The sequence below is a fragment of the Pseudophryne corroboree genome, chromosome 2 (genome assembly GCF_028390025.1).
Source record: "Pseudophryne corroboree isolate aPseCor3 chromosome 2, aPseCor3.hap2, whole genome shotgun sequence".
NCBI classification, from domain to species: domain Eukaryota; kingdom Metazoa; phylum Chordata; class Amphibia; order Anura; family Myobatrachidae; genus Pseudophryne; species Pseudophryne corroboree.
The window spans coordinates 591,219,694-591,232,734 of NC_086445.1; the positions used below are offsets into that span (position 1 = coordinate 591,219,694).

The following is a 13,041-nucleotide window of genomic DNA, read 5'->3' on the forward strand; positions in this document are numbered from 1 at the left end:
TTTGGCTCTATCGATTTTCTTCCAAAATAGAACTGGCTTCACTGCCTGAAGTTCAGACTTTTGTTAAGGGAGTGCTGCATGGTCAGCCCCCGTTTGTGCCTCCAGTGGCACCGTGGGATCTCAACGTAGTGTTGGATTTCCTGAAGTCGCATTGAGTTGAGCCACTTACATCCGTGGAGCTACAATACCTCACGTGGAAAGTGGTCATGCTGTGGACCTTGGCGTCGGCCAGGCGTGTATCAGAATTGGCGGCTTTGTCATGCAAAAGCCCTTATCTGTATTTTATATGGATAAGGCGGAATTGAGGACTCGTTCCCAATTCCTTCCTAAGGTGGTAGCAGTTTTTCATGTGAACCAACCTATTGTGGTGCCTGCGGCTACTTGGGACTTGGAGGATTCCAAGTTTCTGGACGTAGTCAGGGCCCTGAAAAGTATGTTTCCAGGACGGCTGGAGTCAGGAAAACTGACTCGCTATTTATCCTGTATGCACCCAACAAGCTGGGTGCGCCTGCTTCTAAGCAGATTATTGCTCGCTGGATCTGTAGCACGATTCAACTTGCACATTCTGCGGCTGGACTGCCGCACCCTAAATCTGTGAAAGCCCATTCCACGAGGAAAGTGGGCTCTTCTTGGGCGGCTGCCCGAGGGGTCTCGGCTTTACAAATTTGCCGAGCTGTTACTTGGTTGGGTTCAAACACTCTTGCAAGAGTCTACAAGTTTGATACCCTGGCTGAGGAGGACCTAGAGTTTGCTCATTCGGTGCTGCAGAGTCATCCGCACTCTCCCGCCCGTTTGGGAGCTTTGGTATAATCCCCATGGTCCTTACGGAGTCCCCAGCATCCACTTAGGACGTCAGAGAAAATAAGATTTTACTCACCGGTAATTCTATTTCTCGTAGTCCGTAGTGGATGCTGGGCGCCCATCCCAAGTGCGGATTGTCTGCAATACTTGTATATAGTTATTGCCTAACTGAAAGGTTATTGTTGAGCCATCTGTTGAGAGGCTCAGTTGTTATCATACTGATAACTGGGTATAGTATCACGAGTTATACGGTGTGATTGGTGTGGCTGGTATGAGTCTTACCCGGGATTCAAAATCCTTCCTTATTGTGTCAGCTCTTCCGGGCACAGTATCCTAACTGAGGTCTGGAGGAGGGTCTTAGTGGGAGGAGCCAGTGCACACCAGGTAATCCTAAAGCTTTCTTTAGTTGTGCCCAGTATCCTGCGGAGCCGCTAATCCCCATGGTCCTTACGGAGTCCCCAGCATCCACTACGGACTCCGAGAAATAGATTTACCGGTGAGTAAAATCTTAGTTTTTCTGCCCTGAAGCTTCCTCACACCCTCACTCCCTGACTGAGAGGCTGGGCGCCATCTTAGAGCATAGCTGCGGCTGTTCTCCGGGACTGCAGGGCAAGGTCTCCCTTGTAAAGCCGCCTGTATACAGCTCTGTGACTTTACAAACACTTGATTATTCTACATGTCTCTATATAGACAGCGTTCGTTAACATAAAGTATACCAATTACAGGATAAATTGTACGAGTATTCTGATGTATACCTCCGGTATAGGACCGCGCTGTGTTATGTATGTATAAGTCCAGTGCAGTTTTATTGTCATACTAATAATTATCTGCATTACTATTGTGACTGTGTGTGCCTGTATCTTCAGTGTTTCCCAGAGATCTATCACAGTATTCTGTACCCTAAGGGACTAGGTGCGTCAGGGTCATTGTTATAGTGCGTCACAGTATTTACCTATTAAGTGTATTCTACTCTGTACTCAGTCACATAATACCGGATTTATTTGCAGGTGTTGTTGTGTATTGTGGACTCAGTCACATACTAACGGATTTATTTGCAGGTATTATACTCTGTCTGGCTTCATCGTACTAATTTGCTCTGTGTTGCAATTGTATACAATGTCTAACAGAAAGGGCAGTAAATCTGTGGACGCTCCTGCATCCTGCAGAGCATGCGCCAAGGATTTACCAAAGGGGGAAGCTGTGTATGATGCTCTGTGTACTGCGTGCCATACACCCCCTAGTCGGTCCGCAGCTCATGTAACCAATCAGCCACCATGGGCCGCGTTCTAATACCTACTGGGTACTCTCGTTGAATGCCTAACGCCCCCTATGGGACCACCTGTGCTATTACAGCCTCAAATTGTCCCTATGGTTAATCCGCCTTGGGCGGATAATTTGTCTAGTCAGTTAAAGCAGTTAACTCAAACTTTGGTTAGACAAAAATCTACCCCAGATCACTCCCTGTCTCTGGGTCATCTAAGCGGGCTGCTTACTCTTCTCAATCCACGAATCTCTCCGATGTTTCATCTGAAGAGGAGGGTACTGTCCTGTCAGACACTGAATCTGGTGTATCTGATGAGGACTCTGAATTACAAATCGATGTTCCTGCTCTAGTGGTTGCTAGTTAGAAATCCTACAAATCACGGATGATGAAGAATCCACTACTGTCACTAAGAAAACGTATATGTTTAAAGGCAGAAGGTGGTTAAAAATCTATTGCCCCATTCTAACCATTTGGTAGACATCAGGCAGGAACCATGGGCTAATCCAGGGAAAATGTTCCCTCTCTCACTAAACTGGGCCTTGGCTCGCTATTTTCTCCCTGCAGAGTTATGTAATAAGTGGGAAAATTCACCGCTGGTGGATTCTCATGTCACCCGCCTAGTGGTGTCATCCACTCTGCCTGTCACTACTGTCGCTTCACTGAAAGAACCGACAGATAGTGTGAAGGGATGCCTGAAATCTACTTACTCCCTTACAGGTGCTGTACATAGACTCACTATTCCTGCCTTTTGGGCTGCTAAAGGTATCGAAGCATGGGTTCAGGCATTAGAGGAGGAGCTGCCCGAGGGTATATCTGACAATGCCAGACAGTACCAGTCTCACATTACCACCACCGCCTATTACACTCAGGAGGCATCCTCTGAGACGGGTGTGTTAGCAGCCAATGCGTCGTCTACGTCTGTCCTGGCTCTGTATTCTGTGGTTGAGGTCATGGAAGCTGGACCTGGACTCCAAAAAGACTTAGGAGGTGCTCCTTTTTAAGGGAGACATTTTATTTGGAGAAGACCTGAATAAAATTGTGTCTGAACTGGCAGCGGCTGAGACTGCCTTCCTCCCAAGTCCTTCAATGGGCGGAACGCCATCTGCTGGCAATATCGGCATTGTTCATTCCTGGTGTCCTCTACTGGGAAGCGTACTTCCTCAGTCGCCAGGAAGTGCGCACCGGAGAGTGGAGTCTTCATCCGTAAGTCTTCCAACTCCTAGTGGACACATTTGGGCCTACCAGATGTAGACCTGATGGTGTCTCGACACAATCACAAAGTTCCGGTCTTCGGATCAAGGACCAGGTATCCTCAAGCAGCATTCGAGGACGCACTAGCCATTCCAAAGCACTTTCGGCTGCCTTATGTGTTCCCTCCAGTGTTCCTACTGCCAAGGGTACTGCGGAAGTTCAAGCAAGAAGGAGGAATACTACTTCTAGTCGCTTTGGCTTGGCCCAGACGGCATTGGTACTCAGACCTGCAGGGTCTATCGACAGAGCGTCCTCTTCTTCTTCCTCAACGACCAGACCTCCTCGTACAGGGCCCTTGTCTCTATCCAGACCTGGCCAGACTCACTTTGACGGCGTGGCTCTTGAAGCATCGCTCCTGAGGGCCAAAAGATTCTCTGAGGCGGTCATCCAAACTATACTGAAATCCCACAAACCAGCAACTGCCCGGATCTATTACAGGGTCTGGAATTCTTAACAGTGTGCTGTTAAGAACTGTGATGCATACAGATTCAAAACATCCAGAATCCTGGCTTTCCTGCAACAAGGCCTGGACCTAGGCCTTCGTCTGACCTCCCTCAAGGTTCACATATCTGCCTTGTCGATGTGGTTTCAGAGAAAAATTGCGTCTATACCTGACATTCATACATTCACTCAGGGTGTGTTACGGATTCAGACTCCCTATGTTCCTCCTGTGGCTCCATGGGATCTGTCTGTTGTCCTGAATTCCCTGCAAGAGTCTCCATTTGAACCTCTTGAGTCAGTGGACCTTAAATGGCTTACTGCCACCGTCCTGTTTCTGCTGGCTATTGCCTCAGCTAGAAGAGTGTCGGACTTAGGCGCTTTGTCCTGTCGTCCACCCTTTCTGAAATTCCATCGTGACCGGGCAGTTCTGAGAACTCGCGCAGGTTACTTACTTTCCACCTTAACCAAGAGATTGTGGTTCCGGCCTTTATCTCTTCTGACTTTTCCCCCAAAGAGCGGTCTTTAGATGTGGTGAGAGCTCTCCGTATATTTGTGGAGAGAACTGCCTCTATCAGGAGGTCAGATACCCTGTTTGTATTATTTGGTTTCCACAAACGTGTCTGCCCTGCGAATAAAGCAAACCATGGCCAGATGGATTAGAATGGTGATTGCATAAGCTTATGCATAGGCTGGACTCCCAGCTCCTGCTGCTATTAAAGCCCATTCTACTCAGCCTGTTGGACCTTCTTGGGTGGCCCACCGTGGCGTGTCCGCAGAACAGTTGTGCAAGGCGGCTACGTGGTCCTCTGTGAACACGTTCATCAGGTTGTATGCCTTTGATACTTCCGCCTCCCAGGATGCTTCCTCCTGGACATCGGTTTCTTATACCCGCTAAGGTGCGTCCCCTCCCTTGAGGAACTGCTTTAGGACATCACCCAATGTTTTCCCTGTGGAACACAGTGTACCCCGCTGCAGAAAAGGAGTTATGGTAGACTTAACATCGTTAACTCTTTCTGCGAGGTACACTGGGTTCCACAGGGCTCCAACCCTGACGCACCTAGCTTCTATGAATTTGTATGGCTTTAGCCGCTGGTCTCTTCTCCTGTCATGAGAGTGTGGTTCTATGTGACTTAACATCTACCTTCTCTCTCTTACCTGCTCCTACATTGGACTGGTTAACAAAACTGAGCGCTCAGTGCCTGGAGGCGGGGTTATAGAGGAGGCCCCACAAATCATCCTGGGACAGCCTAAATCTTTAGCCTGTTGGTGCCTCTCTGGATCAAGGGCCACTCTACACCTAATGTTTTCCCTGTGGAACCCAGTGTACTTCGCAGAAAGGGAGTTAACAATGGTAAGTCTACCATAACTCTCCTTTTCTTCGGTCCCTAAACTATTGAGGAGTTCTTCGGCCTATGTTCCAAAGGACTCCTCTGATGAGTAATTATGCTTGATTCTTAGTTGACCCTTCAGAATATTAACCTTGCTGGGCTGACAATTAAACATTTGAAATGTAGATAGTTTAGGGACATCTACGGGTTGTTTATACGTGGAAGTAATTATTATTATTAATGATTATAATAAATAATATTTATATAGCACTTTTCTCCTAATAAATGTCAGGAATAGGAATCTGGTACAGGGGTTATTACCTGCGTGATAATGCGCTAATCTGTGGAGGTCAGGTTTTCAAGCTGGCTGCCGTCTCCCCAGATCCGCTGCTGTTCCCAGTGTACCCCATTCTGTGAACCCCATTGTTCTCCCGCCTTCCTGGACACTGGGCGCCGCCATGTTGACTGGGTCGGTTGATTCTCTCCACCAGTCAGAGCATCAAGGGGTATATAAGGTCTGACTCTGGTCTCTGCAAATTGCCTTGAACAATGTCGCTTCACAGAGCTGCTGCTCTGGGCTCCAAGCTTCTGGGTTTTGCTGCTTATAGTGATTATACCCTCTGTATAACTACTGATTTCAGCTCGGCTATAAAGCATTTGTCAGTGACCCCACCCGATCTCTGTAACCTCTCCTCTCTGACATAGTTATACTCCCAGTACTCTGGTTATAAAATCTACACCAACAAAACCGAAGTTCTAGATATTTTTATCCCTTCTTCATCTAAACAAGCTCTTGAAGCTTCATTCCCCTTTACATGGCATAAACAGAAAATGAAATACCTGGGCATTTATTTAACCCACCTGCATCATCAATTATTTCAGACCAACTATCCCCGCATCCTGGACCACATTAAATCAGACCTTCACATGTGGTCTGGGTATTTTATATCTTGGATAGGCAAATTCCTTAAAGATGGACGTACTTCCCCGGCTGTTATATTTATTGCAAACCTTACCAATATATATTCCTCCTTATGTCTTCAAATTTTTGCAATTTCACTCTTCCCAATTTATCTGGGCTCAAAAATGTCCCTGGAGTAAATGAACTTTGCTTCAGTGTCTTTCCCGAGGTGGAGGACTGGGAATTCCCAATTTCTGGAAATTCTATTACGCGGTGCGGCTCTCGCAATGTGTGCAGTGGTGCGCTTCTGATGCAGGGAAGGTCTGTGTTTACACTGAAGCTGAGGAGCTGGGTTTATCAACGCTCTCCTCCCTCTTGTGGCTCCCCAGAACTCACCGTCCTCGGAATGTCTCCTCCCATCCTATAGTCTCTCGCTCATTAGCCATCTGGGATTTTACTAACAGGCTGTTTAAACGATCCTCAGGCTAGTCTCCCCTTATCCCACTGTTTCATAATCCCACCCTCATCTCACATCTATTCGAGGTTCCCATTCCTTCTGACCCTAGATTTTTCCTTCTTCCTCTCAACCTCCCCAGACACCAAAATAAATTTCTACGACATATCTCCACTGCCATGACGTGTGAAATAGCTATAGATTGGAAAAAAAGAAAGAACATTGAGGCGCCTGTCTTTACTGTTATTACACACCTAATTCAAATTGGAAACTGTTGTGTGTGTGTATTGGACCCACGTTCGCCTCTATAGAGAAATTGTGTTCTATTCCTCATTAAGCTTAAACAAGAAATTGCATGTTAATAGAAGAGCTCGTAGGCCAAATATAAATTTCACACTTGTATAGTCTTATATCTGTCAAAGGAGCCGGGAAATAGATTAAACATATGTAAATACAATTTATTAAAAAATCTATAAAACCAATAGATCACAACGGTGACCATAAAATGCAATAATCCTTCCAAATATACAGTAGTTATCAAAATTAATTTTTTGTTGCTGGATAATCGGTATTTAGTGCCACAAAGCAAATAAGTTAATCTGTAACAGTTCGTGAATAGATAAAATATATATATATTGTAACACTATAAGGGAACAAGGTGCCGTTTCCTGGGGTAAATGGCAGCAAGCAGCAGCTGAGTAATCATACAAGTCCAATTTGTGGTGCAACTGGCCACAACCAGTTTTATTAAACAGAAAATAAAACAAACATCAAAAGAAAATACCTTGCCTGTCCGGCACTAACTAAACACAATACGTTCCTAACTGTCTCTAAATAAAAACACAAAGTATTCCAGTCAATACTGTATGGCTCACTTGTATAAGGAAGCGTGTTTCTCTCACAGAGATTCTCCAGTCTCCTCAGGCAGTCTGCACACACTAATCAGGCTAGGAGCCCCTATAAGGCTCTTGCACAGCTGAAAGCCCTGATTAGCTCTCTGTGAGGCCAAAGATCCGAACTGCGCCCAATGTCTGGAACTCGCCCTATCTCTCTCTCAGGGCCCTTATCCAGCTTTTCCAGCAAACTGAAAAGGTTCTAACAAAACAAAAGCATTTTCCTAGAAGTTTTCATTTTCTAAAACATGTAAGACAAGAACCTGGGACAAACATACCTGCCCTCAAACACTATTTCAGTGTTCTTATCACATATCCCCCTCCCCTGTTTCGACCTTGGGGCCGGAACACTTGTAGCCCCCAAACAGAAGATGCAGGACAACGCATCTGCGTTGGCCAATTGTGTACCCGGTCTGTGTTCAACAGTTACTTAAAATCTTGCAGCTCTAGAAACCATCTAGTTACACGAGCATTCTGACCTCCTATTTACATACATACATTTTAAAGGGGCGTGATCTATCACTAATCTGAACTGTCTACCCAAGAGGTAATATCTCAAGGTATCTAATGCCCACTTAATGGCCAAAACCTCCTTTTCCACAATAGCATACCTTTTTTCATGCTCATTGAGTTTCCTACTCAAATAAATGATAGGGTGTTCGTCCCCATCTCTGGTTTGGGACAACACGGCCCCTATGCCTACCTCTGAGGCATCTGTCTGTACAACAAATTCTTTTGAATAATCTGGTGTTATCAATACAGGTTGTGAACGCAAAACCACTTTTAACACTTTGAACGCTTTTTCTGCATCAGGGTTCCATTTCACCATATTTGACTGCTTCCCTTTGGTAAGGTCTGACACCGGCACTGCTGTAGTCGCAAAATTGGGAATATACCGTCTATAGTACCCAGTTATTCTCAAAAAAGCCCTTACCTGTTTTTTATTCACTGGACAAGGCCAGTTTTGAATAGCATCAATTTTATTCAATTGGGGCCTAATCAGACCTCTGCCTATGGTGAAGCCCAAGTATTTAACCTCCTCCATTGCGAGGCAGCACTTCTTTGGGTTAGCAGTTAACCCTGCTTCTCTGATTGAGTCCAGTACGGCTTGTACTTTAACCAAATGGGACCCCCAGTCCGTACCATGAATTACCACATCATCCAAATAGGCAGCTGCATATTTTCTATGGGGCCTCAAAATTTTTTCCATTGCCCGTTGAAAGGTTGCTGGAGACCCATGCAACCCAAAGGGTAACATATTATACTGGTATAGCCCCTCTGGAACCGAAAAGGCTGTTTTTTCTTTTGCGCTATCAGATAAAGGTATTTGCCAGTAACCTTTGGTCAGGTCCAACGTGGTGAGAAACCTGGCTGTTCCCAGCCTTTCTATAAGCTCATCCACACGGGGCAAATTTGGACACCTCATTTAACTTACGAAAGTCATTACAGAAGCGTATTCTACCGTCTGGCTTCAGGATGAGAACTATGTGACTGGACCACTCACTGTTAGAACTTGGAGTCATAGAGGAGTCTAACATGTTTTGAACTTCTTTAGAAACAGCTTCTTGCTGATCTTCAGGAATCCTTTATGGCTTTAAATGGACCCTGACCCCTGGTTCTGTGACAATGTCATGTTTTATTATGGTCGTTCGGCCAGGCAGCTCTGAAAATATCTCCCTATTTTGGATAAGAAATTCTTTAACCTGATTGTTCTGATCAGCTGATAATGTCTCCGACACCTTTACTGCAGGAAGCAACCGAGGTGAAGACACCGAAGGGCAAGGCTCCGCTGACAGAGACAACCTATCTTTCCAGGGTTTGATTAAGTTAACATGGTAGATTTGTTCGGGTTTTCTCTTTCCCGGTTGGTATACTTTGTAATTAACCTCATTCACTTTTTCCCTAATCTCAAATGGAACCTGCCATTTAGCTAGGAACTTGCTTTCCACAGTGGGTACCAAAACAAGAACTCTATCTCCAGGAGCAAATTCCCGTATCTTGGCACTCCAGTTATATACCCTCTGTTGAGCACTTTGGGCCTGTTCCATGTGCTCTCTGACAATAGGTACCACGGCTGCAATCCTATCCTGCATTTGTGTTACATGTTCAATAACGCTTCTACAAGGAGTGGGCTGTCCTTCCCACGTCTCTTTTCCAATGTCCAACAGCCCTCTGGGGTGTCTACCATACAACAAATGAAATGGAGAAAACCCAGTAGAGGACTGAGGAACTTCTCTGATGGCCATTAACAAGTAGGGCAACAAACAATCCCAGTTTTTCCCATCTCTATCAACAACCTTTTTTAACATACTTTTTAATGTTTTATTAAACCTTTCCACCAACCCATCAGTTTGGGGATGGTAGATGGACGTCCTGAGGTGAGTGACCTTAAATCATTTGCACAATTCTTTCATGATCCTTGACATAAATGGAGTACCTTGGTCAGTCAAAATTTCTTTTGGTATTCCCACTCTACTAAAAACCTGCACCAGCTCCCTAGCTATCGCCTTGGTTGTGTTAGTGCGTAAAGGAACAGCCTCAAGATATCGAGTGGCATAGTCCATTATTACCAGGATATACTGATGGCCCCGAGCGGACTTTAACAAGGGCCTCACGAGATCCATGGCTATTCTGTCAAACGGCCCCTCTATAATAGGCATGGGGTCTAGGGGCATGATACTGGCATTCAGGACAGGAAGAACAATATTCAGACACTTCTTTATAAACCCCTGGCCAAAAGAACCTTTGTAAAACTCTTTCAGTGTTTTTTTTCTGCCCCTAAATGTCCTGCTGTAACGTGACTATGAGCTAAATCTATTAACGTTCTCCGATAAGGCTGGGGAACTACCAACTGTTCCACCACATCCTCACCCCTTTTGACAATGTGGTACAAGAGCTCATTACAGATGGCCATGTGGGGATACGTAACCCTGTCACCTGGTACCACAGGTTCCCCATTAACAATCTTAACATTCTCTCTAGCCTTTATTAAGGTAGGATCCTTTAACTGTTCAGACGCAAACAGATCCTGCTTTACCTCCAGGTCAGGCACGCTTTCAGTTCTCACTACTATGTCTCTGTTTTCAGCAAGAGGGCCCTCACTGGACTCCCCATCTATCACTTCCCCAGCCAAACTAGCAAAAGGCAAAGGGTCAGAAAGTTCCGAAAACACACGTACATCCATAAAATCACCGTGATTATCAACTGGCTCTTTACTTCTCACATCTGTTGATAAACGTGATTCCCACAGTTTCCAAATATTAGGAAAATCCCTCCCTATTATGGCCTCATGCACCAAGGTGGGGACCAGTCCTACTTTAACAATTGCTGACCCACAACAAGTTTCTATATTCACTTCAGCAGTGACATAATGTTGGGTATCCCCATGTATGCAAGTTACCCCAATAGGTATTTGCTGGATCTTTAAGGGGTTCACTAACCCAGCTTTCACGAGGGTAACTAATCTTCCTGAATCTAGCAAGGCCTCTACCCGGTTACCCTCTAAGAACACGTCACACATTTGTTTTTCCAGCTCAGGTGAAGGTACCACAGTACAGGCTAACCTAGCAAAGAGACATACTGCGACATTCAAAGGCAGCATCACTTTGCATGGGTTCTTGCGTGACTGGGCAATTGGCAATAACATGACCTGGCATACCACACCTAAAACATTTAACCACACGATTATCAACCCGTTTTGGCAGCATAGACCTTTCTAGCCCCATTAGCCTGTCTCCAGGGCCAGTGTTTACAGTCTCTCCAGCCTTGCGTTCTCTTAACCGCCCAGCAACGTTTTCCCACTGAACAGTCTTACCAGTCTTTACGGAAGGGCGCTGTCGAGGATCTATTGGTTGCTGGGTGGTCATCAGTAGTTCCTCTGCCATCAAACACCTCTCTACCATGTCCACTAATTGGTCAGCAGTATCCGGGTTTCCATGGCTCACCCACTTGCGCAGGACCACGGGCAAAGATCTCAATTAGCGGTCCATGACGACTCTTTCAACCATCTGGGGAACAGTTAATGTCTCTGGCTGTAACCATTTTTTTGTTAGCTGAATAAGGTCGTGCATCTGGGAGCGAGGGGGCTTCTCCATGGCGTACACCCAACAGTGCACCCGTTGTGCTCGTACTGACAGCGTGACTCCCAGGCGGGTCAGGATCTCAGTCTTTAGTTTATCATAGTCCCGAGCCTCAGCAGGGCTTAATTCAAAGTACGCTTTTTGGGGCTCACCTGACAGAAAAGGTGCCAGCAGACTGGCCCACTGTGCTTTCGGCCAGTTCTCACGCTCGGCAGTCCTTTCAAACGTGGTCAGGTAGGCCTGCACATCATCAGCCTCTGTCATTTTCTGCAGGAAGTGACTGGCCCGTATAGAACTAGAGCTGGTCGGAGCACTGAGGGCCACATCTCCAGTCCGGGCTGCAAGGCTCTGCACCACTTCTATTAAGGTCTCTCTATCCTGACGCTGTTGCCTGTAAAGTTCGTCAATAGCCACCTGCTGCTGTCTCCTATTTTCCTCCATTGCCACCTGCTGCTGTCTGTTGGCCTCCTGCTGAGCCGCTGTAGCTTGCAGCAAGGCTTTGAGCAGTTCCTCCATGTCGACAGATTTTTCAGGCGGCTTTGTAGCTGCTTTCACCCAGGACATATATCAAATCCTCAGGGCGAGTCTCAGCAACTTCACACTGGGCTGTATCTGCATAAACCACTGTTTTCTGCAGGCCTCATAAAGCTGCTGCTTTCACTTATGCGCGGTACGGCATGCTCGCATTCTCCACCAAGTTGTAACACTTTAAGGGAACAAGGTGCCGTTTCCTGGGGTAAATGGCAGCAAGCAGCAGCTGAGGAATTGAGTTTGTGGTGCAACTGGCCACAACCAGTTTTATTAAACAGAAAATAAAACAAACATCAAATGATTAGCCCTCTGTGAGGCCAAAGATCCGAACTGGGCCCAATGTCTGGAACTCGCCCTATCTCTCTCTCAGGGCCCTTATCCAGCTTTTCCAGCAAACTGAAAAGGTTCTAACAAAACAAAAGCATTTTCCTAGAAGTTTTCATTTTCTAAAACATGTAAGACAAGAACCTGGGACAAACATACCTGCCCTCAAACACTATTCCAGTGTTCTTGTCACAATAAATATATATATATATATATATATATATATATATATATATAATATGATTGTACATGAAATAAATGAATATCCGCACTTTTTTTTTTTTTACATTTGAGTGAATGCTCTTCGCCAAGGACAGAGCCAATATGGGGGGAAAAACACAGACTAAAATGATAGGTGGAATTACGTGTGGAACATTTAAGATCAAAACACATTTGAGGAGTGTGTACAATTCTGCAGCCAAATGCAGAAAGACATAATTAGGGAATAGAACAACCTCGGAAATGTTGCTAATCTGTTGGCTCCTGGCAGTTTGCGCAGTCAGACTCTTGAGTGGTAGGTAATGAGGAAGCTTTTAGGGGTTCATTTATAAAGCACCTGCTTGTAAAACCCAGCATTTCTGATTGTGTTTATTCCCAAAATGGTAAGGGGCAATGCTTCTACAAGCCATGTTTTGCTAGTAAAATCATTTGCCCTCTTACATTTCAGGCATAAAACACAATAAAAATCATTGGGGATTACTACCCGCAGCTCCATAAATAAACGCCTTTTGGTTTAGCATCTGCATGATGGCATAGGACAAGTTGCCACCATAC

General features: G+C 45.5%; 1 protein-coding gene across 4 annotated transcripts in view; it reads left to right on the plus strand.

Moving 5' to 3' along the window:
* LOC135037868 (uncharacterized) overlaps positions 1–13,041 on the plus strand; it is a 444,500-nt gene that overhangs the window by 182,725 nt on the left and 248,734 nt on the right. The gene's annotated exons all lie outside the window — the stretch shown is intronic.